The following is a 27,538-nucleotide window of genomic DNA, read 5'->3' on the forward strand; positions in this document are numbered from 1 at the left end:
GAAGAGGAAGAAGGGGAGGAGGAGAAAGTAGAAGAGGAGGAGGAGGAAGAGGAAGAAGGGGAGGAGGAGAAAGAAGAAGAGGAGGAGGAGGAGGAGGAAGAAGAGGAGGAGGAGAAAGGAAGAGGGAGGAGGAGGGAGAGGAAGAAGGGGAGGAGGAGAAAGTAGAAGAGGAGGGAGGATGAAGAGGAAGAGGAGGAGGAGGAGGAAGAAGAAGAGGAGGAGGAGGAAAGAGGAGGAGAGCGGAGGAGGAAGCAATAGGAGGAGGAGGAAGAATCGAAGAGGAGAGGAGGAGGAGGAGGAGGAGGAAGAAGAGGAGGAGGAGAAGGAAGAAGAGGAGGAGGAGGAGGAAGAGGAGGAGGAGAAGAGGAGGAGGGAGGAGGAAGAGGAAGAAGAGGAGGAGGGAGGAAGAAGAAGAGGAGGAAGAGGAGGAGGAGGAGGCGGAAGAGGAAGAAGAGGAGGAGGAGGAAGAAGAGGAGGAGGAAGAGGAGGAGGAAGAGGAAGAAGAGGAGGAGGAAGAAGAAGAGGAGGAGGAAGAGGAGGAGGAAGAGGAAGAAGAGGAGGAGGAAGAAGAAGAGGAGGAGGAGGAGGAGGAGGAGGAGGAGGAAGAACATTAAACGTGGATTCTACAAACAGACTCTTCAATGTGTTGTGTTTTTGTACGTTTTGTGTGTTGTGTGTTAGTTTGTGTGTTGTGTAGTTGTTAGCGTGTGTGTCATTGTGTAGTTGCGTTTTTGTGTGTAGTTGTTAGCATGTGTGTGTTTTTGTGTATAGTTGTGTGTAGTTGTGTAGTTGTGTGTGTTCTCTTACTGGACACCCTCAGCAGGATCTTGTTGGACAGGGCCACCCGTAGTCGTTGCTGGCGAAACACTGGTACTCTCCTCGTAGTCCGGGGCGACCCCCGCTCCTGAAGCCCACCTCTCAGGTCCAGACCGCTTCCTCATGGTCACACGAGGGTCCTTCCCAATGTTGAAGAATTCCCGTTCCTCCGCCATGAGAACCTGGACCAGAACACACACAGAGGGTCAATGGGTCCGGTCTGGTTTAATGGGCCTGGTCTGGTTTAACAGGTCCTGGTCTGGTTTTAACAGGTCCTGGTCTGGTTTAATGGGTCCTGGTCTGGTTTAACAGGTTCCTGGTCTGGTTTAATGGGTCCTGGTCTGGTTTTAACGGGTCCTGGTCTGGTTTAAACAGGTCCCTGGTCTGGTTTAATGGGTCCTGGTCTGGTTTAATGGGTCCTGGTCTGGTTTAATGGTCTGTTGTTTACATGGGTCCTGGTCTGGTTTAACAGGTCCTGGTCTGGTTTTAACAGGTCCTGGTCTAGTTTAACAGGTCCTGGTCTAGTTTAACAGGTCCTGGTCTAGGTTTAACAGGTCCTGGTCTGGTTTAACAGGTCCTGGTCTGGTTTAACAGGTCCTGGTTGGCTTTAACAGGTCCTGGTCTAGTTTAACCAGGTCCTGGTCTGGTTTAACAGGTCCTGGTCTAGTTTAACAGGTCCTGGTCTAGTTTAACAGGTCCTGGTCTGGTTTAACAGGTCCTGGTCTAGTTTAACAGGTCCTGGTCTGGTTTAATGGGTCCTGGTCTGGTAACAGGTCCTGGTCTGGATCTAAACATTATTTTGGTCTCATCATTGACTGTAATATAATTAGAGTCTGTCCACGTGCACGTGGTGGTCCTGCAGCCTAACCCTGCTCCCTGATTACTGGACCACACTCTGTATTCTTACATAACAAGCCCCCATTTTTTTTTGGGGGGGGGGGGGGGGGGTTAATAAGGTGTTTTTTGGTCATTTTCAGTGAGTTGGAGGTGGGAACCTGGTTGGGGGTGGGACTGGTTGGAGGTGGGACCTGGTTGGGGGTGGGGCCTGGTTGGGGGTGGGGCCTGCCTGGGTCCAGGGTCCCAACAATGAGCCACTATTGAAAGTGTCCGCAGTGACAGACTGACGGTCAGTGAATAATGAGAACGATCCTTTTCGCTAAATGTTTCATGAGCATGAATAGTCAACTGGACTCATTATCGGGCACAATGGGAGTCCGGGGGGGGTGGGGGGGGGGGGTCCGTGAGGGCCGCCATTGTGCATCGGTCCACAGGAATCTGGACCAGAGTGGGTTATGTAAAGAGACTAACGGGCCTCCAAAAACACAATGTGCCACTGTCCAGAAGCTGGTCATACCCCAGTGACGTAGCCCCCAGTGGGTCTGGAGGAGGACGGTCACTCCACTGACCACTGACCACTGAGTCCAGATCAGACCCACTGAGTCCAGATCAGACCCACTGAGTCCAGATCAGACCCACTGAGTCCAGATCAGACCCACCAGCAGAACTCACACTACTCTTACACACACATACAGTCCAGGGGTTTGCAGGTCCAGAACCAAGGGTCTGTCCTGGTCTGGGGTCAAAGGTCAGTAACCCTCAGAGTTCCAAGGGTTTTTTTTGGGGGTTTTTTTTTTTTTTTTATTTCTACATGTTCTTAAATTCACCTTCTCAAGGCACTTAAAAAAAGAACACAAAACAAATGTGTTTATAATGAAAATGTTCAGCTCAATCTCACCTTAATGTAACTGAGGTCTGCATTAGAAAGAGAGAATTCAGCCCAAATGCTGAAAAGCTGAAGTTCGACTTGTGAAAATGTTTTCAAATCTGTTTTGTGAAAACACACTTTCACTGATGCAAATAGTGTTTTGGTGTTAATAGGTTTAACAAAGTCTGAGTTTCACAAAAATAGTGAAATATACAAATAAATCATGGATATCTGTAGAAAACATGACTAACTGTCTTCTGTTTTGTTCATTTTATAGATTACTTTGCTCAGTTCAATTACACATCAGTTATTTGATATTATAAAAACAGGTGATTGACAGCTGTAATGACCAATCCTGGTCCAGAACGCAGACCAAAGTATGAGCTTCACAAAAGTAGTGTATATATGAATACATTCATAGGTAAGTGTAGAAAACCTGTCTGAAATGACATTTTTAATACATTATGAAAGCATAAATCCACTGAGTACAATTGATAGAATCACTCCAGGTAACACTGCTTTATTTTTTTAACAACCATGTGATAGAACCGACAGGTGGATCTGATTGGGTTTAGGGGTCTGGTTCTGACCATCAGACTGAAGGATGGAGGTACCAGAAGAACCACCTGAACATGTCAGAGTCACAGCAGTCACAGGGAGTTCAGAGGACGCCTCAGTTTCAGAGGCTGTTAGGACGCCTCAGGGGGAAACGGGATGGGGGTCGGCCATCGGCGAGGGGGCGGAGGTCAGGTTTAAAACAGACGGACAGACAAAAAAATCATCCTGAACTTTAGTGGTTTTAGAAAAACATCTACGATCATCTTTAACCAGTACACAGCTGTGTGTGTCTGCGTTTGTGTGTGTGTGTGTGTGTGTGTGTGTGTTTGTGTGTGTGTCTGCGTGTGTGTGTGTGTGTGTGTGTGTGTGTGTATCTATGCAGGTCTGTGTGACTCTGTATATGTCTTTGTGTGTCTGTGTGAGTCTGTGTGTGTGTCTTTGTGTGTCTGTTGGGGTTGTTTGTGTGTATTTGTGTGTCTTTGTGTGTGTGTGTGTCGCTCACGTTGGCACAGGGGTCCCCTTGGCCTCACACTCGATGATGATGTTATCTCTGGGGTCGACAATGTAGTCCTTCACCGACTGTTTGACGATAGTGGGAGGCTGTTTGACTGTGGAGGACGAAGAGGAGGTTAAAGGAACGACAAAATCAACGCACACACACACACACACACAGTCACACACACACACACAGTCACACACACACACACACACAGTCACACACATGTGGATGCTACACTATCAGTGTTCCAGGTGAAATCCTCCTGCTCTGTGATGAAACAGACCTGACTGAGTTTTAAAGCCTGTGGACGGACGCCATGACAACGCCACAGGCCACGCCCCTTCCATGGATCAGTGGAAACAGATCAGAACAAGAAAAGCACTCAGAGAGCGCAGACGTCCGCCAAGACAGATCTGCCCCCCCCAGTGTTTGTTTGTTTTGTTTGTTTATTTGTTAGCAAGATAACTCAAAAAGTTATGGCTGGATTTTCAGGAAATTTTCAGGAAATGTTGATACTGGCACAAGGAAGAAATGATTAAATTTTGGTGCTGATCGGGGGTGGGGGGGGTCTGCGCTCTCCGAGTGCTTTTCTAGAAAAGACAGTGCAGACCTCCACCAAGGCCGATCAGTGGGGCCCCCCTGTGGGCCCCCCCACCCCCGATCACCACCAAAATTTAATCATTTCTTCCTTGTGCCAGTATCAACATTTCCTGAAAATCTGTCCATAACTTCTTGAGTTACCTTGCTAACAAACGAACAAACAAACAAACACACACACACACAAAGCGAAGCGATCACAACACCTCCTGGTGGAGGGAAAAAGTGCGTCTTGGATTTGTGGATGAATTGTTCTAATTAATGTAAATTAATTTGTCTCTGTCGTCCTGTGTGATAAAATCAGCTGATTATCAGACTTAATATGTTTTACACTAATGTTTATTCTTCTACTTGGAGGATTTATTTGCAGCTGTGGTTGGATCTTTTTTATTTAACAGCAGAGGATTGTGGGTATTTTAACAACATCCCTGAAGTTTCTCCAAGGAAGTACTTGGTTTTCTGAAGGATCCTGGACTTTGAACGGTTAAATGTGATTTTAATTTACATAAATGCTTGAAGGATCCTTCATGGAGATTAAAAAACAACTGATGAGACTTTTGTTGAGCTAAAATCTAAATGTTCGAGTCTGCAAAACATTTTAAAAATATCTTTTAAGACATTTAACGTAGATTCAATCAGGTACGTTTGTGTTCTGATCAGTTATTTGTAATAAAGTGTCAAGAACATGTCTAATTGTCTTAATTTCTGTTCATTTTCTAGATTTATTCACTCAGGTCAGTTACAAATCAGTCATTTGATGCTATAAAAACAGGTGATTGACAGCTGTAAAGACCAATCCTGGTCCAGAATGCTGCTTGCAAACCAATCAGGACCCATGTGACATTCTGACTGGACATTTACATCCTAATTAACTGTGCACTGGTTCCAGGTTTGTGACATAATTTCCATTCACAGAGTTTGGTCCAAAATTTCAGTTGTTCTGTGAAATTGTTCACGATAAATCAGGTTTTTAAATATAAAGAGGATCTGAAATAATGACCATGACCTGGATTTTTTCACATTACAGGATTTTAACAAGAAGCAAAAGCATGATAACTTCTGCATCACTTTTAACAACATTATTGCATTTTTAGACAAAAGAAGAAACACAAGACAAATCAGTTCACTGGTTCACTCTAAACGTCCCAGAGGATCCTTTAACACACTGATGTACATTTACTGGGATGCTTTTTAATAATTAATAACTATTACTCGCTTATTTTCATTCGTAAAGGGCTTTTCTACTGTTACAAAATACCTTATGAAAGAAAAGATCAGAAAAGCAAGAAAAAAAGAATGAAATAAATACTAAAATCACCCAAAATAATCTCTTTTTCTTCTTTAATAGGACCAAACTAAGTCTAAATGTTCGATGAGTGAAATAACAAATAAAATTAACAAAAAGAATCAAGAAAATGAACCAAAATTACAAAAATTTGCAAAATAATCAACAAAATGAACAAAAATAAACAATAAATGAACAAAATAATCAAAGAAATGAAGAAAACAATCGAGATTATTAACGAAAAACAAAAAAATTGCGGAAAAAAAATTGAAAATTAAAAAATTGACAAAATGAGAAAAACTGAATTAAGCAATCATGAAAATTACCAAAAGAAATTACAAAACTAACTAAAAAGAACAAAATGATTAAAATAATCACCAAAATGAACAAAAGAATCAAGAAAATAAACTAAAGCGAACAGAAAATTAGAATAAAAAAATAGAATATTAATAAAAAATGTACAAAATCAGCAAAAATTAACAAAAAAATGAGCAAAACAATACAGAAAATCAACAATAATGGAAAGAACGAGCAAAAAAAACAAATAAAACTAGAAGCACTCGGAGAGCGCAGACCTCCGCCAAGGCTGATCAGTGCCCCCCCCCCCCCCCCCCATGGGCCCCCCCACCCCCGATCACCACCAAAATTTTATAATTTCTTCCTTATCCCATTTCCAACAAACCCTGAAAATTTCATCCAAATCTGTCCTTAACTTTTTGAGTTATGTTGCACACTAACGGACAGACAAACAAACAAACACACACACAGACAGACAAACAAACCCTGGCAAAAACAGAACCTCCTTGGCAAAGGTAACAATCAAGAAAATGAACTAAAATCAGCAAAAACTTAACAAAATAATAACTATTGCTTACTGAGTTTTTTTCATAACATACTTTTCTACCAAGTTACAAAGCCCCTTATGTGAGAAAAGATCAGTAAAGTAAGAATCAAACAATGACATAAACACTAACATCACTCCCATCCGTCTCTTAAATCATCTCTTCCTTAAAATCCTCTGAGTATCCAGTGGTTTTCTTCAGTTTAGGTTTTATATTTAATGGTGGACTATTCTTATCCTCTTGATCCTGATCTGGATCGTTGGTGCTCCCTCTGCAGATGCTTTCGCTCTAATATCTATATTTAATGTCTCACTTATGGTTAAAGACGCTGCTTCATTTCTAGTTCAGCGATCCCTGAGGGGCTTCCAATCTATACAAACTGGAACATAAACCCACATACACTCACACACGACATATGGGTACGACTGGGACTTTTCCTCCTTCATTCAGGCTTTTGCCACTAATCTGACGTTGCCATGGTAACCATAAGAGTGTTTTTTACAGTAATAAAAGCTGAGGAACCAGAAATAATTACTATGGAAATTGCTCTTCGATTTAGGAGCTTATGGAGGCCGAGTTTTGCATATAATGAAAGCGTCGCCACGGATACTTCCTACGTTGTCATGTTACCGTTTCACATCCGTGGACGTTTATCATCAGTTATAACCTCACGACGCCGGTAAAACATGCCGTTTATCTCCCGTTAGCAGTGAAAGGTGAGGCTGAAACACTTACGGTCTTGCAGGATCTTTGCTGTTAGTCCAGGGTTGAGCGTGGAATCAGAGGGTGGAGAGGATGTTAGTCATATTAGACACACAGTGACTACACATACACAACAGGAACCCTCTGGTATCCAGGTGAGCATTTTATGCACACTTTGTACTTCATGTTATAAAAGGTCAGATTATTTTTCACAATTTACATCAGGTCAGAATTCAAAAGTTGTTCATTTTTGCATGATTTTTTTAAATTCTGACCCATTCACTAAAATCAGCACAATGTAAACAATGGAAAAACACTATATTAACACTGTAGTGAGTAAAAAATGAGCTTTAAAACAAATTAATATTTAACATTTGACCTAACACAAAAAAATAATTATGCATATTAACCAATGTTGCTGTTAATCATCAACATATGCCAGGCTGAAAAAAAAAAAAAAATTAAAAAGTCATCATATTTTTTTTATAGTATATTGAAAAAATGTTGTTTTTTTGCATCCAAACTCGAGGCGTAATGCTCATCCTGCACAGCGACTGAAAGGCTCACATACACAATTAAATGGAAAACTCGCATCTTCCACATGATATGGAATTCATTTCTAGAATTTGTAGAATCAAGGCCTGATATCTCATCATAACTTACAAATTGAAACCATACAGACATTTTTTTTTTCTTTTTTAAATGATATTTGATGATGTATCAGATATAGAAAAATGGATGTTGAGAAGTATTCAAGTCACTGTTACTTATATTGTCTGTCAATTATTATTTTGTTATTTACTTTCACTGCTGTTTCAAAATTCAGAGGTGGTCTTGGGGTTTATGCTCAAGGGAGATCCACACAATATTATCAGTTCATGTCAGAAAAGATACGTAATGTGTTAAAACCTTAATAAAAATATGTGTTAAAAAAAACAAACAAAAAAAAAGAGGGGTGTAACGGTACAGAAAAATTTCAATTCGGTACATTTTTGGTACAGGGGTCTGTCAATCACTGACATACCAGGCTGCAAACAAAAAAAAAAAAAAAAAAAAAAAAAAGAATTTTGCATAAAAAATATGTAGTTTTTTTATTACAAACATTACATTATAAAAAAACAATTTAAATAGTTACAAAAAATATGAGTTATTGAGTATTTGGTATTTTTGTGTACGGCTGAAGTTGATGAAATTGCAAAAAAAAAAAAAAGAAAAAAAAAAAAAGAAGTTAAAAACAAACTGTATAAATCCACTCTGACATTAGTACTACACTGCACCGAACAGAGACTTTCTGTGTTTGTAAATAGTCTCTGTGGGTCGGATACCAGAGGGTTCAATATGCTACTAGTTATTAAAGTTCATCTATGAAGATGTTACAACTTGTGGTTAAAATGTTTCCTTTATAATAAATGATTAATTTATTATTAAATGTGAGGTTTAATGATGAGACTCACCTGTAATGAGCAGATTCCACAAAGAACATGAAAAGAAGAAGATACATGAAGTTAAAGTCAAAAATTTTAACAATAGTCAGAAAAAAAACCGAATGTCTACGTTTCTGCAGATTCAGTCATGCCATGTGCATTATAAGTTTTTTGTGAATCTCAGTTCATTTTCTTTATTTTCTTTATATCTTTATCATTTATTGCAATTTTTTGTTCATATTCTTGATTTTGTTCATTATCTCAAATATTTTGTTAATTTCTTGTAAATTTTTAGTTAATTTTAGTTTGTCTTCTTGATTATTTTTGCCCTTTTTTGTGAATTTTCTGGATTTTTATTTATTTTGAGGGGTATTTTCTGTTATCTTTCTTAGTTAATGCCAATTTTTGTTCATATTCTTCATTATTATTCATTACATCAATTATTTTGTAAATTTTTGTTAATTTTGGTTTGTTTTTCTTACTTATTTTGGTCATTTCTGTCCATTTTTCTGATTTAGTGTCCGTTCAATCATACATCCGTTCTTCCGTCTGTGTAAACCGACTGGATTCATGTTTTCTTCTGGTTCATCCTCTGATCTTACAGTGAATGTGTGAAGCGTTTCTTTCTTTTCTATCTTCGTGGAAATCCTCGTTGATGCTTTGTGTGAATTCGATCGCCACGGACTGAATACATTAATCAGAGGTCACCGGGTCAATAGAGCATCATAAGTCCAAAGGTCAAAGGTCGCGCTTATAAAACCAGAGTGAGACGTCGCCACAGGGGGCGGAGACAGAAGAGAGACCGTCGCCGACAGCTGTGATTGGACGAACCAGGTGTCCTTCACCCTCATCATTTTTCACTTTACAATAGACAACGTTGAGTCGAGTTATTCATCTTCACTGAGGAAAAAAGAAAGAATGTGTGTGTGTTTTCAGTGAAGGAAAAAGTGTTGTGATGTCCCATTGTGTCGGGTTTCCCTCAGGAATTTATTTATCACATGAATCCAACCGGGTTTCACAGCTGTTATAGAGGACAGGTACGAGTACGCACGATAAATAAATGAACTCAGTGAACGCTGAGGCTGAAAAATGAACACGATGAATGAAATAATGAACAAAATGAATGAAATGGTGAAGATAATCAAGAAAATTAACAAAGCATCGAGAAAATTAACTAAAATAAATTAAATAATGAAGATAATCAACACATTTAACAAAAGAATTGAGAAAATTAACCAAAATGAACAAAAGATTAGTGAAATTATCAACAAAATTTACAAAAACGAACACTAAACGAACAAAATAATCAACAAAATGATGAAAACTAAAATGAACAATGGGCGAAATAATCAATAAAATTAACAAAAATTAATAAAATAATCAACAAAATTAACAAAACAATTGCAAAAATGAACTAAACTTAACAAGAAATGAGAAAACAATCTAGAAAATGAACAAGAATGTCCAAAATTTGCAAAAAAATAAATATCAAGAACACAAATGACCAAAAACTGAACAAAACTAAGAAAATGACCAAAATCCTATAAAAACAAATGATCAAAATACTCAAAACATTTAACAAGTAAACACAATAATGAAGAAAATTAACATTATGAGCAATAAATCTGAAAACTGAACAAATATTTTAAAATAAACAAAGTGAATGAAATGAAGAAAAACTTCAAAGTGAAAATAAGTGAAATAATAAAACAGAATTAACAAAAATGAAAAAAAAACAAAAGACCAAAAAATGAACCATTTAACTCATAAATCAACCCAACGTGGACTTACGGTCTTGTGGGACTTCGATGGCCGCCGTCTCACGCCACAGCAACAGTAACGACAGCAGAGTCAGCGCCGTGACGACGCCCCGCCCCATCATCGCTCCCGCCTTCTGATTGGCCCGTCTCACCCGTCACCTCTCCTGATTGGCTCGATGGTTCCCGCCGCCGGCCGCCGCTCCAGGGACCTGAGACGGACAGAAGACAGAGACATCAGCCCTTAAACTGTAAATAAATAAAGATTTTACATTTATGTGATAATTATCCACTGAATATTTACTTCATGACACTTTGGGTTTGAAAGTTGTATTTTATTTTGAAGGACTCTGTTTAAATACGATTGTTGCTCCAGGTTTTGTTGGTTAAAACATGATCATTCCGTGTTTATTTCAGATAATTTGGTTAATCTACACACGGTTTAGTTCAGTTTCATTTATTTTCCTCTTTAAAACAGCAGAAACACAACAGATGCTCATTTTGTTCATATATTCTTCATTATTTGTTCATTATTTTGACCATTTTGTTGATTTCTTTGCCCATTTTTGCTCATTTCAGTTCATTTTCTTAATTATTTTCCAATTATTTTTTAATTCTTCTTCATTAATGCTCATTGTGTTCACATTCTGGATTTATTCTGTTCATTATCTCCATTATTTTGTGAATTTTTTGTCCAGTTTTCTTAATTTGGTTCATCGCTTTGTTCATTTTAGTTCATTTCCTTGATTATTTTGCTCATTTTTGACCATTTTTCTGTCTTTTTTTTTTTTTTTTTTTTTTATCCTCAGGAAACACGACAGATTCACAGCCTCAGGGTTTGACTCCGACTTCACCCAAAACCTGCAAACACCTACGACACACAAACACACACACACACACACACACACCACACACACACACACACACACACACACACTGACTCACACTGTACATCAGCCATCTGGTGGTCATGTCAATCCAACACTATTCAGCTAAAGACCTAATCTGGCCCTGGGGAGTTCATGCCCCCCCATTGGCTGGCATGAGGTGCCAATCACACACACACACACACACACTCACACACACACACCATGCATGGTTGCAGATGCACAGGGAGGTCCAACACATGGTCAAACACACATATCTGTGCACGGCAGCTGCTCCGAAACCCGACCTGCATCACCCACCTCTGTTAATTACTAAGCTCCGCCCCCCCGGAGGCAAAAGGGGCCGGATTAGGACGACGGCATCACAAACCTGCTTTGAATTTCAGATGGAGTTCCGCTACGAAACCACGACCAGATCCAGATAAAGAAGAGGCAAAGACAGCACGAGTGGCACAAAGAAAGCAGTGAAGGCTGTGAAATAGGTCAGTGCATTATGAATGATCACACACTGATACAGAGGCAGAAACAGGGTCAGTGAACGCCTCATACTACACACCACAGTGCAATGAACGCATCGCATCAGCAGCTGCAACCAGACTGAACAGGAGGACGCCAAAGGATCCTTTATGTGGAGTATTTATAGGATAAAATATTGAAATATTGACCTAAAATCATCATCAGTGGGTTGAGAATAAACATCTGTGAAGTTCTGCCAAAGACATGAACGGAACAGTCATTTTATTTTAGTTTGTTCTGAGTATTCTGCTTTATTTTTTCAATTTAGTTCATTTTCATATTTTGTTATTTTTCTGTTCATCTCTTTTTTTATGCTAATTTTTGTCCATATTCTCCATCATTTTATTTATTTTCTCTATTTTTGTTCATTTTTTGGTCCATTTTTACATTTTTTTATTCATAATATAAAACTAGATGATGACATTAGACCCCTGTTAAAAAGAAAAACACCTGAGATAGAGTTTTTGAGGATTTCTTTGAGGATGGACCGTGGTTCGGATCGCAGTCCTGGTCCTGATGACCATCTAAACCTTCGTCCTCCACACCCACACCCTCCGTCCTCTGATGTGGCGTCGGCCGACGGCGTTTTGGCCTCGCCGGGTTTCAGTGATGATGAAACGGGTCACGAAGGTGACTCACACATGGGCTGATGTTTGGAGGCGTGGAGCCGGTCTGGAGGAGGTGGACCTGGTCTGGAGGAGGTGGACCTGGTCTGGAGGAGGTGGACAGGGTCTGGAGGAGGTGGACAGGGTCTGGAGGAGGTGGATCTGGTCTGGAGGAGGTGGTTCTGGTCTGGAGGAGGTGGTTCTGGTTCAGAGGTGGTGGTTCTGACTTGGAAGCAGTGGTTCTGGGCCAGAAGTGGTGGATCTGGTTGTGAAGAGGTGGTTCTGGTCTTCAGGCGGTGGTTCTGGTTCGGAGACAGTGGTTCTGTTCCAGAGGCGGTGGATCTAGTCCAGAGGTGATGGATCTGGTCCAGAGACAGTGGTTCTGTTCCAAAGGTGGCGGTTCCAGTCCAGAGGAGGTGGATCTGATCCAGAGGTGGTGGACCTGGTTGTGACAAGGTGGTTCTGGTTCTGAGGTGGTGTATCTGGTTTGGAGGCAGTGGATCTGGTCCAGAGGTGGTAGTTCTACTCTTCAGGCGGTGGTTCTAGTTCAGAGACAGTGGTTCTGGTCCTGAGGTGGTAGGTTTGGTCATGAGGCGGTGGTGCTGGTCCAGAGACGGTGAATCTGGTCCTGAGGGGGTGGATCTGGTCTGGAGGAGGTGGTTCTTGTCCAGAGACCGTGGTTCTGGTCTGGAGGTGGTGGGTCTGGTCGTGAGGCGGTGGATCTGCTCCGGGTGTGGTGGTTCTGGTTCTGGTTCTGGTCTGGATGTGTCAGGTCTGGAGTTGACCTCGCTTACGTCATATCGGACCATACGGACACACACTAAAAACAGAGAGACTCCATGAACGAATCCAACACAACCAGGTCACGGTTACCATGGTAACGCCTCAGGTCCTCATCCTCAGGCGTCTTCATCATCATCACACTCTGGTCTGACATTAATGGAACATAAAGCTCCAATTACACATGTGGAGGTCGTGGAGGTTTGGACGCCGCTTATTTTCAGACTAAACATGTTCATTTGTTTCAGTTTCAGCCGCTGCTCGTTGACCTTCAGTTTCAGTCAGTTTGGCCTGAAGCAGGAACCACACGAACACCCCAGAAGAAGAAGAGGAAGCACTGACCCACAGAACCACACAAACACCACAGAAGAAGAAGAGGAAGCACTAACCCACAGAATCACACAAACACCACAGAAGAAGAAGAAGCACTAACCCACAGAACCACACAAACACCACAGAAGAAGAAGAAGAAGCACTAACCCACAGAACCACACAAACACCACAGAAGAAGAAGAAGCACTAACCCACAGAACCACACAAACACCACAGAAGAAGAAGAAGAAGCACTAACCCACAGAACCACACAAACACCACAGAAGAAGAAGAAGCACTAACCCACAGAACCACACAAACACCACAGAAGAAGAAGCACTAACCCACAGAACCACACAAACACCACAGAAGAAGAAGAAGCACTAACCCACAGAACCACACAAACACCACAGAAGAAGAAGAAGAAGCACTAACCCACAGAACCACACAAACACCACAGAAGAAGAAGAAGAAGCACTAACCCACAGAACCACACAAACACCACAGAAGAAGAAGAGGAAGCACTGACCCACAGAACCACACAAACACCACAGAAGAAGAAGAAGAAGCACTAACCCACAGAACCACACAAACACCACAGAAGAAGAAGAAGAAGCACTAACCCACAGAACCACACAAACACCACAGAAGAAGAAGAAGAAGCACTGACCACAGAACCACACAAACACCACAGAAGAAGAAGAAGCACTAACCCACAGAACCACACAAACACCACAGAAGAAGAAGCACTAACCCACAGAACCACACAAACACCACAGAAGAAGAAGAAGCACTGACCCACAGAACCACACAAACACCACAGAAGAAGAAGAAGCACTAACCCACAGAACCACACAAACACCACAGAAGAAGAAGAAGAAGCACTAACCCACACCACACAAACCACCACAGAAGAAGAAGAACACTAACCCACAGAACCACACAAACACCACAGAAGAAGAAGAAGCACTAACCCACAGAACCACACAACACCACAGAAGAAGAAGAAGAAGCACTAACCCACAGAACCACACAAACACCACAGAAGAAGAAGAAGCACTAACCCACAGAACCACACAAACACCACAGAAGAAGAAGAAGAAGCACTAACCCACAGAACCACACAAACACCACAGAAGAAGAAGAAGAAGCACTAACCCACAGAACCACACAAACACCACAGAAGAAGAAGAGGAAGCACTAAGCCACAGAACCACACAAACACCACAGAAGAAGAAGAGGAAGCACTGACCCACAGAACCACACAAACACCACAGAAGAAGAAGAGGAAGCACTAACCCCACAGAACCACACAAACACCACAGAAGAAGAAGAGGAAGCACTGACCCACAGAACCACACAAACACCACAGAAGGAAGAAGAAAGAAGAAGAAGAAGCAACTGACCCACAGAACCACACAAACACCACAGAAGAAGAAGAAAGAAGAAGCACTAACCCCACAGAACCACACAAACACCACAGAAGAAGAAGAGGAAGCAACTAAGCCACAGAACCCACACAAACACCACAGAAGAAGAAGAGGAAGCACTGACCCACAGAACCACACAAACACCACAGAAGAAGAAGAAGAAGCACTGACCCACAGAACCACACAAACACCACAGAAGAAGAAGAAGAAGAAGAAGAAGAAGAAGAAGAAGAAGCACTAACCCACAGAACCACACAAACACCACAGAAGAAGAAGAAGAAGCACTAACCCACAGAACCACACAAACAACCACAGACAGAAGAAGAGGAAGCACTGACCCACAGAACCACACAAACACCACAGAAGAAGAAGAGGAAGCACTAACCCACAGAACCACACAAACACCACAGAAGAAGAAGAGGAAGCACTAACCCACAGAACCACACAAACACCACAGAAGAAGAAGAGGAAGCACTGACCCACAGAACCACACAAACACCACAGAAGAAGAAGAAGAAGAAGAAGCACTGACCCACAGAACCACACAAACACCACAGAAGAAGAAGAAGAAGAAGCACTAACCCACAGAACCACACAAACACCACAGAAGAAGAAGAGGAAGCACTAACCCACAGAACCACACAAACACCACAGAAGAAGAAGAGGAAGCACTGACCCACAGAACCACACAAACACCACAGAAAAAGAAGAAGAAGAAGAAGAAGAAGCACTGACCCACAGAACCACACAAACACCACAGAAGAAGAAGAAGAAGCACTAACCCACAGAACCACACAAACACCACAGAAGAAGAAGAGGAAGCACTAAGCCACAGAACCACACAAACACCACAGAAGAAGAAGAGGAAGCACTGACCCACAGAACCACACAAACACCACAGAAGAAGAAGAGGAAGCACTGACCCACAGAACCACACAAACACCACAGAAGAAGAAGCACTAACCCACAGAACCACACAAACACCACAGAAGAAGAAGAAGCACTAACCCACAGAACCACACAAACACCACAGAAGAAGAAGAAGAAGCACTGACCCACAGAACCACACAACCACCACAGAAGAAGAAGCACTAACCCACAGAACCACACAAACCACCACAGAAGAAGAAGAGGAAGCACTGACCCACAGAACCACACAAACACCACAGAAGAAGAAGAAGAAGAAGCACTGACCCACAGAACCACACAAACACCACAGAAGAAGAAGAAGAAGAAGCACTAACCCACAGAACCATCACAAACACCACAGAAGAAGAAGAGAGCACTGACCCACAGAACCACACAAACACCACCGAAGAAGAAGAAGAAGAAGCACTAACCCACAGAACCACACAAAAACACCACAGAAGAAGAAGCCACTAACCCACAGAACTCACACAAACACCACAGAACGAAGAAGAGCACTAACCCACAGAACCACACAAACACCACAGAAGAAGAAGAAGAAGCACTTAACCCACAGAACCACACAAACACCACAGAAGAAGAAGAAGAAGCACTAACCCACAGAACCACACAAACACCACAGAAGAAGAAGAAGAAGCACTAACCCACAGAACCACACAAACCACCACAGAAGAAGAAGCACTAACCCACAGAACCACACAAACCACCACAGAAGAAGAAGCACTAACCCACAGAACCACACAAACACCACAGAAGAAGAAGCACCCAGTTTTACCCAGTTTTGAGTCTCATCTTATGCTTTTTTCATCTATTTGTGTCTTTTATTCTTTACATTTTTGTTTTCCATCATTTGCATTATTTTTTATTCTCTATCTTGTGTCTTTGCTTTGATCTCGTTGCATCTTTTACCCAGTTTTCACCTAAAATACATCATTTTTTGCATCTTATTCTTTACATTTCACATTTCCTCTTTCCGCATCTTTTATGGCATTTTTGTGCTTTTTCCAATTTCTTTTACCCAATTTTCAGTCTCATCTTAAGCTTTTTTCATCTATTTGCATCTTTTATTCTTCACATTTTTATGTTTTTCTGTCATTTCGATGGCCAAAAAACAAAACCTCTTATCTGCAAATTTTTACATTTTGAGTTTTCACATTAAATGGTGAGAACAAGAATGATATGTTAACACATAATATAGAAAGACAGTCTGAAAACAGTAGAATATGCTTGAATATCTTTAACAAAGACCCTACTATAATAAAACTAAACGTTTTTTTTGTTTGTTTCCTGAAAAAAGTGATTTTTTTAGATAGGAGGTTTTGTATTCTGGCCATTAATTCGCATCATTTTTTATTTTCTATCTTGCATCTTTGTTTTGATCTTGTTGCATCTTTTACCCAGTTTTCACCTTCAGTGCATGTTTTGTTTTGTTTTTTTTTTTCACATCTTTTTAAGGTTTGGATCTTGTTGGATCCTTCTATTCAATTTCCACTTCATTTAATCTTTTCCAACATTTTTACCTATTTTTGTCTTTTGTGACCAACAGAAGCATCTAAAATAAAACCTGGACACAGAACACACTACAGTTTAAGGCTTTAAATCTTTCATTTTGTTGCTTCCTTTAATTCATTTCCCTTCTATTGTGTCTCGAACATTTTTGTCTGCGTCGAAGGTGTTTTTGTCTTTTTAATTGTTTTATTCTCATTCCTTTTTTCCAGATACTTTATCAGTATTGACTGATATGAAAAACGTTGTTCTTCTAACATCTTGGTCCGTCTTGTGCAGCTCAACCTCCTATTATTGAAGATTTCCCCTAAGTCTGTTAATGTTCAGCTCTTTGTTTCCAGTGTGTGTGAACGTGTTGCTCATTGTTGTGCATCTTCATTCAACCCATTCCACACAATCTGACAAACACACACACACACACATACACACACACACACACACACACACACACACCCCTCTGGTCTTTGCAGCATCGGTCGTTCCATTGTTTCCACTGGGAATGATGGGGGATTCCATTAAAGTCATTTCGATGCTCAGTGCTAATGGTGCATTCACTGAGCGTTTGCATTTAATGGATGTGTGAAGTGTGTGTGTGTGTGTGTGTGTGTGTGTGTGTGTGTGTGTGTTTGATGTGAAGTGTGTGTGTGATGTGAAGTGTGTGTGTGTGTGAGAACAAACACATCCCAAAACTGGAAAATCCACTCTTTAAGCTCTTGAACCTCATTGAATGATTCCACATGCGTAAAATGCATGAATGTTAATATGTGGACCCTCAGATGGGCTTTATACCAGTGGAACTGAACAGATATAATAAAAACAGAGCAGATACAGATGTACAGAAAACTAAAGGAACCTTATTTAACTCTTTATGGTAATGCATAAAAATTAAAATGTTTTGGGAAGAGGTGAGAGTAATAATTGAAAAATTAATTTCAAAAACAAATGGTATCAAACCCTAAACTGTTTCTGTTTGATCTGTACCAGAAAAACACAACTTCAGCAAAGGTGACAGAATATTCACAGATTTCAGTATCGTACAACTGTGGAAAAAACAGTCCAAAACCAGATGTGACTCAGTGGTTGAGACAGATGTTAACAAATACACTGAAATCCAAAAGATACGGAGACTTTTCATTGATTATGTCCAAAATTTAAATAGAAACTTGAAGACGATGAAGGATGTTTACAGACCATGGAGTTACACATCTGTGAAATTTTCTTTATTTTATCTTTTTTTTTTTTTTACTTTTTATTTATTTTTAGTTTCATTTATTCATGTGTTTGTTTAATTATTCTATAAATAATTTTTAATTTAATTTTAATTTTTTATTTTATATATTATTTTATTTTTATGTTAATATCTATTTATTTATTTTTATTTTATACATTATTTTTCCTTTTCTTTTATCCTTTAATTTTTTTAATTTTTATTTTACATATTTATTTATTTATTTAGATATTTTATTATTTATTTATTCCATCCATTTTGTCCAGATAATTCCTTAATTTAATACTGGATATTTTATTTCATTGTACACAATGTACTTGTAATAGATTACCTATTGTTTTTATTTATTGTAACAGAGAAGCTATGTTGTGGATATTATTTTGTATCTTTTCTGTAAAACTTAAATAAAATATATTGTGGGAAAAAAAAACCATGTAGACCCTCAAAGAAATGTTCATCGGCTGCAGAACGATGGATGAAAAAGTGAAAGCAGAATCTACACCTTCTGTCACCTCTCTCTTAAAACAGTCGCATTAACTCTGCAAAATCAGCCTTTCTAAAAATATTCTACAATGAACAAAACTGTCGATGAGGTAAAAATATCAGCTAATGGAGTAAAAACGATGACGCAGAAATTCACAGTAGAAAAAACAGTCTAAGCAATAAAAGTCTGGTTTCATTTTTGCAGAGTAAACCAGTATTAAATACATTATGTATTATTATATTCACAGAGGTTTTCCAGTATTAATATTTAACACCATTATGAATTTATGCACCAATCTGAGGAGAATCATGATAATGAACAATGACTGTTTAGTGACTAAATGTAAAATATTAACACAAGGAAACATGTAAAAGTAGAATTTAAACTAAATAATATGAGGAAAAAAAACACATAAATGTACAGTTTTTTTCAACCGTTGTGGCCATTTGAGTATAAAGGTGTGAACCTCTTCAGTGTATGTGGATGCAGTCGTACATTTGTGTATTTCAGAGTTGCAGAGTTTACGAGGGGCATTGAACACATCGTGAATCTGTGTTAAACAGCAGCAGAAAAAGAAGTTTCTGTTTTCTGTCATTCGCATCAATTTTTTTCCATCTTGCATCTTTAACAATATTTTGATCTTGCTGCATCTTGTATCCAGTTTTCACCTTATTGTGTCTTTTACATTTATCTGTTGCACCGTTTTAAATTCTGATATTGTCTGTACAATGTTCTGTCTCATTCCATCTTTTACATTTTTGTCGAGTCTTGAACATTGATTTCAGTTTAGCATCGTTTACGTTTCTCGTCTACTTGCGTCTTTTCTGATGTTTTTCACTTTATTTTCATTATTTTGTGTTTTTAATTATGTTTTGATCTTTATCTTTTACTCAGTTTTCACTTTATTTTCCAACATTTTCATCCATTTGTGTGTTTTATGACAAACAGAAGCAGCTAAATAAAACCTGGATGTGTTCATGTCATCATCAACACTAGTTTTATCTGGTTTTGAGGTCATTTCATCACCTTAAACACAGTCTGATTCCATCTGAACTGTGGGTTTGATGCTGTTGTTCAACTGTTTCCTAAATAAACCACCACACATCTCTGCTGACTGTTACAGATGTTGGCGACGCCAGAGGCTTTAACACATTTGTCTGACACAACATCACCTCCACTCCTTTCAAAATGACCCAAATATACCTGAACGACTGTCACAGTAACACACAGTAAACCTGTATCTGTTACCATGACGACGACAACCTCCACTGATGTTTTCTACCATCTGCAGCTGAAACACAGCAGGTTTAACGGGCTCATATTTGTCTAAACCCACTTTTCTTAGTCTGTGCTTCATTTCTTTGTGTATTTGGACCCTAATAGTTCAAACAGTTTGAACTGGAACCCTCCAGCTGCCGCAAAACTATCTTTATATTCATTTCGGCAAAAATCCAGTGGATTTCTACAACCTGTTTCAGAAAGCACGGTCAAGTGGTCAACAACCTGGAGGGGGCGGGGCCTGAAGTGTCTCATGTGCATTTAAAGGGCCAGCGCTCCAAACCACCTTTCTGGTGTCATTACTCAGAAATAGTGTTGCAGATGGACCTGTGGAGTTGAATGAATGAAGAATTCAGACCCAAGCAGAGCATTTACAGTTTATGGAGACCACAGGGAAATGTGGGAAAAGGAAGAATTCCATTTAAAAAAAAAAAAGCAAAATACCACTCCTTTAAGTATTTCCTTCACATCTTTATCTACTAATTAATTCTTCTGGCAAAAAAACCCTATTTTTTCACCCAGTCAGAACGAAATGTAAGAAAAAGGTTGGATCAGTCAAAGTTAGATTCAGATTAACAGAGTAAATGTGACGGAGGAAAAAAAAATCAGCGATAGGATGAAGATGTTTCAGGTTCTAGAAACGATCCAAACAGATCTACCAACTGAAAAACTACCATAGATTAACTGAGATGAAGGAGGAGTCGATCACATTTAACCATTAAAGACCAAGAAAAAACAAATACATATTTCTCTGAACTTGACCGTTCAGGATTTATCACCTTTTATCATTATCAGAGTAAAGCATGTATTTCCTAGCTTTAGCCCCGCCCCCTTTTGTCCGTATAGTTTAACAGCATTGTTTGGATGTAAATGAGAAAACATTTAGAAATTCTGTGCAAAAATCATCACCTTTCTATGCAAATAAACTTTTCATCAACACCATCTACACTTAGACAGGAGATATGAACGTCTACATGGAAATAATCACCATCTTTTCCTTCGGTAAAATCTCCAGGATCAGGTTGTTAAAAACATATGTTTTAAAATAAGACGATCCTTCACTCACCCACTGTTCATTGAGTTAAAAGTGCAAAGTCAGTGTATTTTTTTTTCACAAAATATCAAAGCTAATAAAATATAGTAGGACAGAGAACATATTAAATGATGAAACCGCATGAGAATGATCAATATGATGGTGTTTATGGAGAAATTTGTTATTTAAATCATGTTTTGGTTCATTTTTGCCACCGTTTCCTAAATATTCTGTCAAAATGAACTGAAATCAGTAACTTTAGACTAAATTTTCAACATATAATTGTATAAAAATAGCTGAATATGTGAATTCTTTATCAATTTTAAATATGTTCAACGCGATTAAAACATGTGTCTGGGGAGAGGGAAGTCTGGGCGTCCCTGCTTAGACTGCTGCCCCCGTGACCCAGCCCCGGATAAGCGGTGGATAATGGATGGATGGATGCTTAAAACATACAGACCCATATAGACTGCTGTAGTTTTTATGTAAAGGTCAAAGGTCAAAGGTTAACTGACTTTTCTATCACCAGTTTGTTGTAATGTAGCTGTTTGTCGAGTGGTTGTGGATGTTTTCATGGAGAACAGAGTCATTATGTTTGGTTTATTAGATTAGATGAAGTTGATTCGTCTGAAACATGGACTTACGTTCAGCGCTGTGGATTGTCCGTCCGTCCGTCCGTCCACTCCGTCTAGACCTCTGTCTGTAGCAGACCTGTCAACACAAACACACAAACAAAACACATGTTACCAACGGTTGAACGGAGACAAAACAGCGTCTGATCGACCTGAACGAACACGTGACCACCAAGGTTCGAATAGTTTTGGATTTTTCATTCTAGTTTAGTTTCATTTAATTTTAACTCTTTTTTCTCTAATTCAGTTTGTTTTAATTAGTTTTTAGAGCAGGTTTGATAGTTTCTATTAGTTTTCATTTTTTTCTAAATGCTTAGTTGTAGTTTAGTTGTAGTTTAGTTGTAGTTCAGTTGTAGTTCAGTTGTAGTTCAGTTGTAGTTCAGTTGTAGTTTAGTTGTAGTTCAGCTGTAGTTCAGTTGTAGTTTAGTTGTAGTTCAGCTGTAGTTCAGTTGTAGTTCAGTTGTAGTTCAGTTGTAGTTTAGTTGTAGTTCAGTTGTAGTTCAGCTGTAGTTCAGTTGTAGTTCAGTTGTAGTTCAGTTGTAGTTCAGCTGTAGTTCAGTTGTAGTTCAGCTGTAGTTTAGTTGTAGTTCAGTTGTAGTTTAGTTGTAGTTCAGTTGTAGTTCAGTTGTAGTTCAGTTGTAGTTCAGCTGTAGTTTCAGTTGTAGTTCAGTTGTAGTTTAGTTGTAGTTCAGTTGTAGTTCAGTTGTAGTTTAGTTGTAGTTCAGTTGTAGTTCAGTTGTAGTTCAGTTGTAGTTCAGTTGTAGTTCAGTGGTCTCTTTTCTCTTCTTCTCTGTGCTCCTATTCAAATCAATCCCAGACAGGACTCTGCTGCTTTAGTCTCCATGTTTCCAGGTAGAGTGGGGACCAGAAGACGACTGGAAACCACAAGTGAACACCAGTGACGGAGCAAAAAGTGTCGTATGGAGACAGCACAGAAAACTGAGAGAGACAAAGAAATCCATTTCGTATCAATCCGACACTGACAAAGATGAAAACGAAGGGAATTTTATCCATGATTTTTATCCGTTTTAGTTAGTTTAGTAAACACACAATACAGTTTCAGTTAGTTCTGTTTTTTCTTTTAATTCTAGTTTTTATTTATTTCAGTTAATGAAAATGTTTTTACAATTCTAGTTTTCATCATTCGTTAGTTTTCGTTCACGATAATAACCTTGGTGTCCACTAACATGTCCACCGTCCACGGAGAGGGAAAGGTGAAAGGATGACAAGGGGACGATGTGGGGACAATGAGGGGAAGGTGTGGGGACAGTAAAAGAACAGGGATGGCAAGAGGACGGTGTGGGGACAGCAGGGGGACAGCGAGCGTCTCCACGTGTGCAGATCCTCGTTAGTCTTTGTTGAGTGAGTCGAGGACACGCTAACACGTCGACGCCTCAGGACGTCGACATCGACTCGTTTCTCCAGCTGCGAGTTTGCGTTTTCAAAGAGCGGCGTTCTCGCCAGACGCCGCCCTCGGGATCACACGATGCTCTTTCCAGCTTCTTTATGTGCTTCTCATCTGAGTTACAGACACACACTTCTACACAGTCTGCCTGGAGGAAACACAACAACACAACACAGCGCGGTGCGAGTCTGTGTACAGTGTGTGTTACTGTAGATGAAGCCAGGCTTTGACAGAAGAAAACAAAGCAATGAACACAAAGACGAACAAAAATGAACATAAGGACCAACAAAAAACAATAAAATAATGATTAAAATTGACAAAATCAACAGAAAAAACAACAAAATTAATAAAATAAGGATTAAAATTTGAAGAAATAAGCAATTAAAATGGTTTAAATTGATAAAAATGCAAAAAAAATAATGAATGCAACAAACAAAATAATGATTCACATGGATAAAAATTAACAGAATCAATGAAATCAGCAAAACAATGACTAAAATTAACAGAAATTAACAATTTAATGAACAAAAATTATAAGAAAAATAACAAAACTGTACTACTTTGATTATTTTGTTCAAACTACTATATTTCATCATTGTTTTCATATTATACATATATTTCATATTTTTATCGTCTTTATTTTATTTTTACACATTGTACCCATAATTTTTTGTTGTTTTGTCCATTTTTATTCATTTTTACCATTAATTTGATCATTGTTGTGAATTCTAACCTGTATTTTCTTCAGTTATTTTGTTCATCTTAACTTTGCGTTCAGAGTTTCGTGGAACCTTCAGACTCTATGACTGTTTTTTATTTACAGACTCATTCCTCTTCATGGACTTTGATAAACGTAGGTTTTACTTCTGCATCTCTGGTTCTTCTTGTATTTTACCGACTCATGGATCAGTCGTGTTGCTCAGATTCACAGAACATGTTCTACGCTGTGTTCCTGCGTCTACATGTATGTTCTGATCCACATACGACGATTTCATGTAAAAACTAAACTTAATTAAAACTGACTCATAAACCACAGATGATGCTTTAATGTAAATCTTCTGCAGAATTCATGACCGTGTCCTCGTCTGCATCGACTCAGCGTTTACTCTGTTACATCATATTTATCTCCACGTGACGCGACGACTAAAGACTCTTATGAAACGTCTACAGCCCGACTCCACATATGAAACACGTATTGAACATCTGAGGAAACGTTGAAGTGGGTTAAGTGCATCGCCGTCGGCAACCGTGGACGATGCCCTACTTCCACACCACCGTTAAACGGCACTGACATTCAGAGGCGGCAGACGGCCTCGGCGCGGCGTTTCCTGTAAACAGTGACGAGCCCCGAGCCCTGAAACCGAAACGACTTCACCACAATGACGGCACAACGCAAATATACACAAACACAGGAAAAATAACACAATGATGAAGAAAAATACACAAAAAGATCAACAGAATGAACCACATTATGACTAAAATGAACAAAACAATGAATGAAAATGAAAGAAATAAGTAAAACAGTGATCAAAAATGAACAAAATAATCAACAAAATGAACCAAATTATAACTAAAATAAACAAAACAATGAATGAAAATGAAAGAAATAAGTAATATAACGATCAGAAATGAACAAAATAATCAACAAAATGAACCAAATTATGACTAAAATGAACAAAAATAATAATTAAAGTGTACAAAAATGAACAATAATTGTTAAAATGAATAAAAATGACCAAAATAATGACAAAACGAACAAAATTTTAAAGATTAAAATATTAACATTAGATGTCTGTATTGTTACTATGGTACTGTGTCATTTACTGTGAGTTATTTAATCAGAATAGAGTTTATATGAAAAAAAAAGTAAAACAAGAACAAAAACACTGGAGGCAAACATTCTATATAAATGTCCCAGTATCCACAGTGATGATGCTGACAGACTGCCTGACACACTGACCATTTAATTTGTCTAGTAAAATTACTTAGTGTGTAGTTGTGTAGTTGTTTTGTGTATTTGTTGATGCTTTTTGTGAAATGTTCCCTGATGACCAGCTGACCAGCTGACCAGCTTTTAACATCGACATGGGACGAGATGAGTGTGTTCATGTGTGTGTTCATGTTTGTGTATGTGTTCATGTGTGTTGGTTTGTGTTAATGTATGTGTATGTCTTCGTGTGTGTTCGTATGTGTTCATGTGTGTGTTCATGTTTGTGTATGTCTTCGTGTGTGTTCATGTGTGTGTGTATGTGTTCATGTGTGTGTTCATGTTTGTGTATGTCTTCGTGTGTGTTCATGTGTGTATGTGTTCATGAGTGTTGGTTTGTGTTAATGTATGTGTATGTCTTCATGTGTGTTCATGTGTGTGTGTATGTGTTCATGTGTGTGTTCATGTTTGTGTATGTCTTCATGTGTGTGTTCGTGTGTGTGTGTATGTGTTCATGTGTGTGTTCATGTTTGTGTATGTCTTCGTGTGTGTTCATGTGTGTGTGTATGTGTTCATGTGTGTGTTCATGTTTGTGTATGTCTTCGTGTGTGTGTATGTGTGTGTGTATGTGTTCATGTGTGTTGGTTTGTGTTAATGTATGTGTATGTCTTCATGTGTGTTCATGTGTGTGTGTATGTGTTCATGTGTGTGTTCATGTTTGTGTATGTCTTCGTGTGTGTTCGTGTGTGTGTATGTGTTCATGTGTGTGTATGTCTTCATGTGTGTGTTCGTGTGTGTGTGTATGTGTTCATGTGTGTGTTCATGTTTGTGTATGTCTTCGTGTGTGTTCATGTGTGTGTATGTGTTCATGTGTGTTGGTTTGTGTTAATGTATGTGTATGTCTTCATGTGTGTGTTCGTGTGTGTGTGTATGTGTTCATGTGTGTGTTCATGTTTGTGTATGTCTTCGTGTGTGTTCATGTGTGTGTATGTGTTCATGTGTGTTGGTTTGTGTTAATGTATGTGTATGTCTTCATGTGTGTGTTCGTGTGTGTGTGTATGTGTTCATGTGTGTGTTTGTGTGTATATGTCTTCGTGTGTGTGTATGTGTTCATATGTGTGTTCATTTATGTCTTCTTGTGTGTGTTCGTGTGTGTGTGTCTTTATGTGTGTGTTCATGTGTGTGTGTGTGTGTGTGTGTGTGTGTGTGTGTGTCCAGTCTATCACCTCCCGTTCACTGTTGGTCTCTATGGTCTAGCATGTTCTTCATACATGTACCTCCACACACACACACCCGCTTCATTACACCCCTCAGTAACCCCCCCCCCCCCCCCCCTCACCCGCGGCTGACCTCTGACCCCCGTCCATTACTGCTCAGAGGGGAGGTCGTGTCAATAAACTCCTGGCGTTGGCGCTGGAAGGTCAGAGGTCACGGACTAAAGACGTTATGGAGGAAACATCTATGACAATGACATCATTTCCTCAGGGTAGATAGACTTTAAAGAGGTTTCCATGACGACGGGCTCTCATGGGCTGATGGGACATGGGAAGTGTGACGCTCTGATGACTGACCTGAACCGTGAACAGATAAACACACGACTACGTACTGGAACGGTTCGCACATGGACGTGGACGTCACAGTTCACGTCACACTGTTTGGTTCATTGTTTGATCTTTGTGTTGAATTCTGTCACATTAAACCACAGTAAAGTACAGCTGGTTTCTGTTTTTTACTTCAGTTCCAAAACAAATCCAAACCTTTAGCTTGTTAACGTTGTAATACCACCATCAGCCACTAGACGCTGCTCCAAAAAGCCTTCGATTTACACTTATATGAACTCTAAAAACACTGACTATATAATGTTTTTCCAGGACTCATTCTGATTTTATTTGGTTTCTCTAATTATACGTAGATCTAGTCCATCTGTATTTTTGGTCCAATGGCAGCTCAGATGGCTTTGATTGACAGGTGTGATCACCTCCCTGAGCTTCTGTTTATTGAATGAAACATTTTCATGACACACAGCTCAACTGTAGACGTGGTTCATAAGTTACTAAGAATAAGAAAAATGACTTTCTTACACAGCATTTCATGAATTTTGGCATTTTACAGTGTCAGTAAGCTAGCATTTAGCATTAGCTCACCCATGACTCCGCCCCTTTTGTCCAAATATGGTCAAAAAGCCCAACCAGGGACAGGAGTTGCAAATTAGCTAAATGCTACATGCATCAAACATACAGATTCGAAAGAAAGAAAGAAAGAAAGAAAGAAAAAAAAGGAAGAAAGTTCGAAAGAAAGAAAGAAAGAAAGAAAGAAAGAAAGAAGAGCCAACATGACAATAACCAAAACAAACATCTAACATTTTCATTTTAATCATTGTTTTATTTAATATTTTTGTTGTTT

The 27,538-nt window shown here is 39.3% G+C and overlaps 1 pseudogene; it reads right to left on the minus strand.

Annotated features, from left to right (window-relative positions):
* Positions 1-803: 803 nt before the first annotated feature.
* Positions 804-21,892, minus strand: LOC115419452 (neurofascin-like; annotated as a pseudogene).
* Between the last annotated feature and the right edge of the window lie 5,646 nt (positions 21,893-27,538).

Source organism: Sphaeramia orbicularis, chromosome 5 (genome assembly GCF_902148855.1).
Source record: "Sphaeramia orbicularis chromosome 5, fSphaOr1.1, whole genome shotgun sequence".
NCBI lineage: Eukaryota > Metazoa > Chordata > Actinopteri > Kurtiformes > Apogonidae > Sphaeramia > Sphaeramia orbicularis.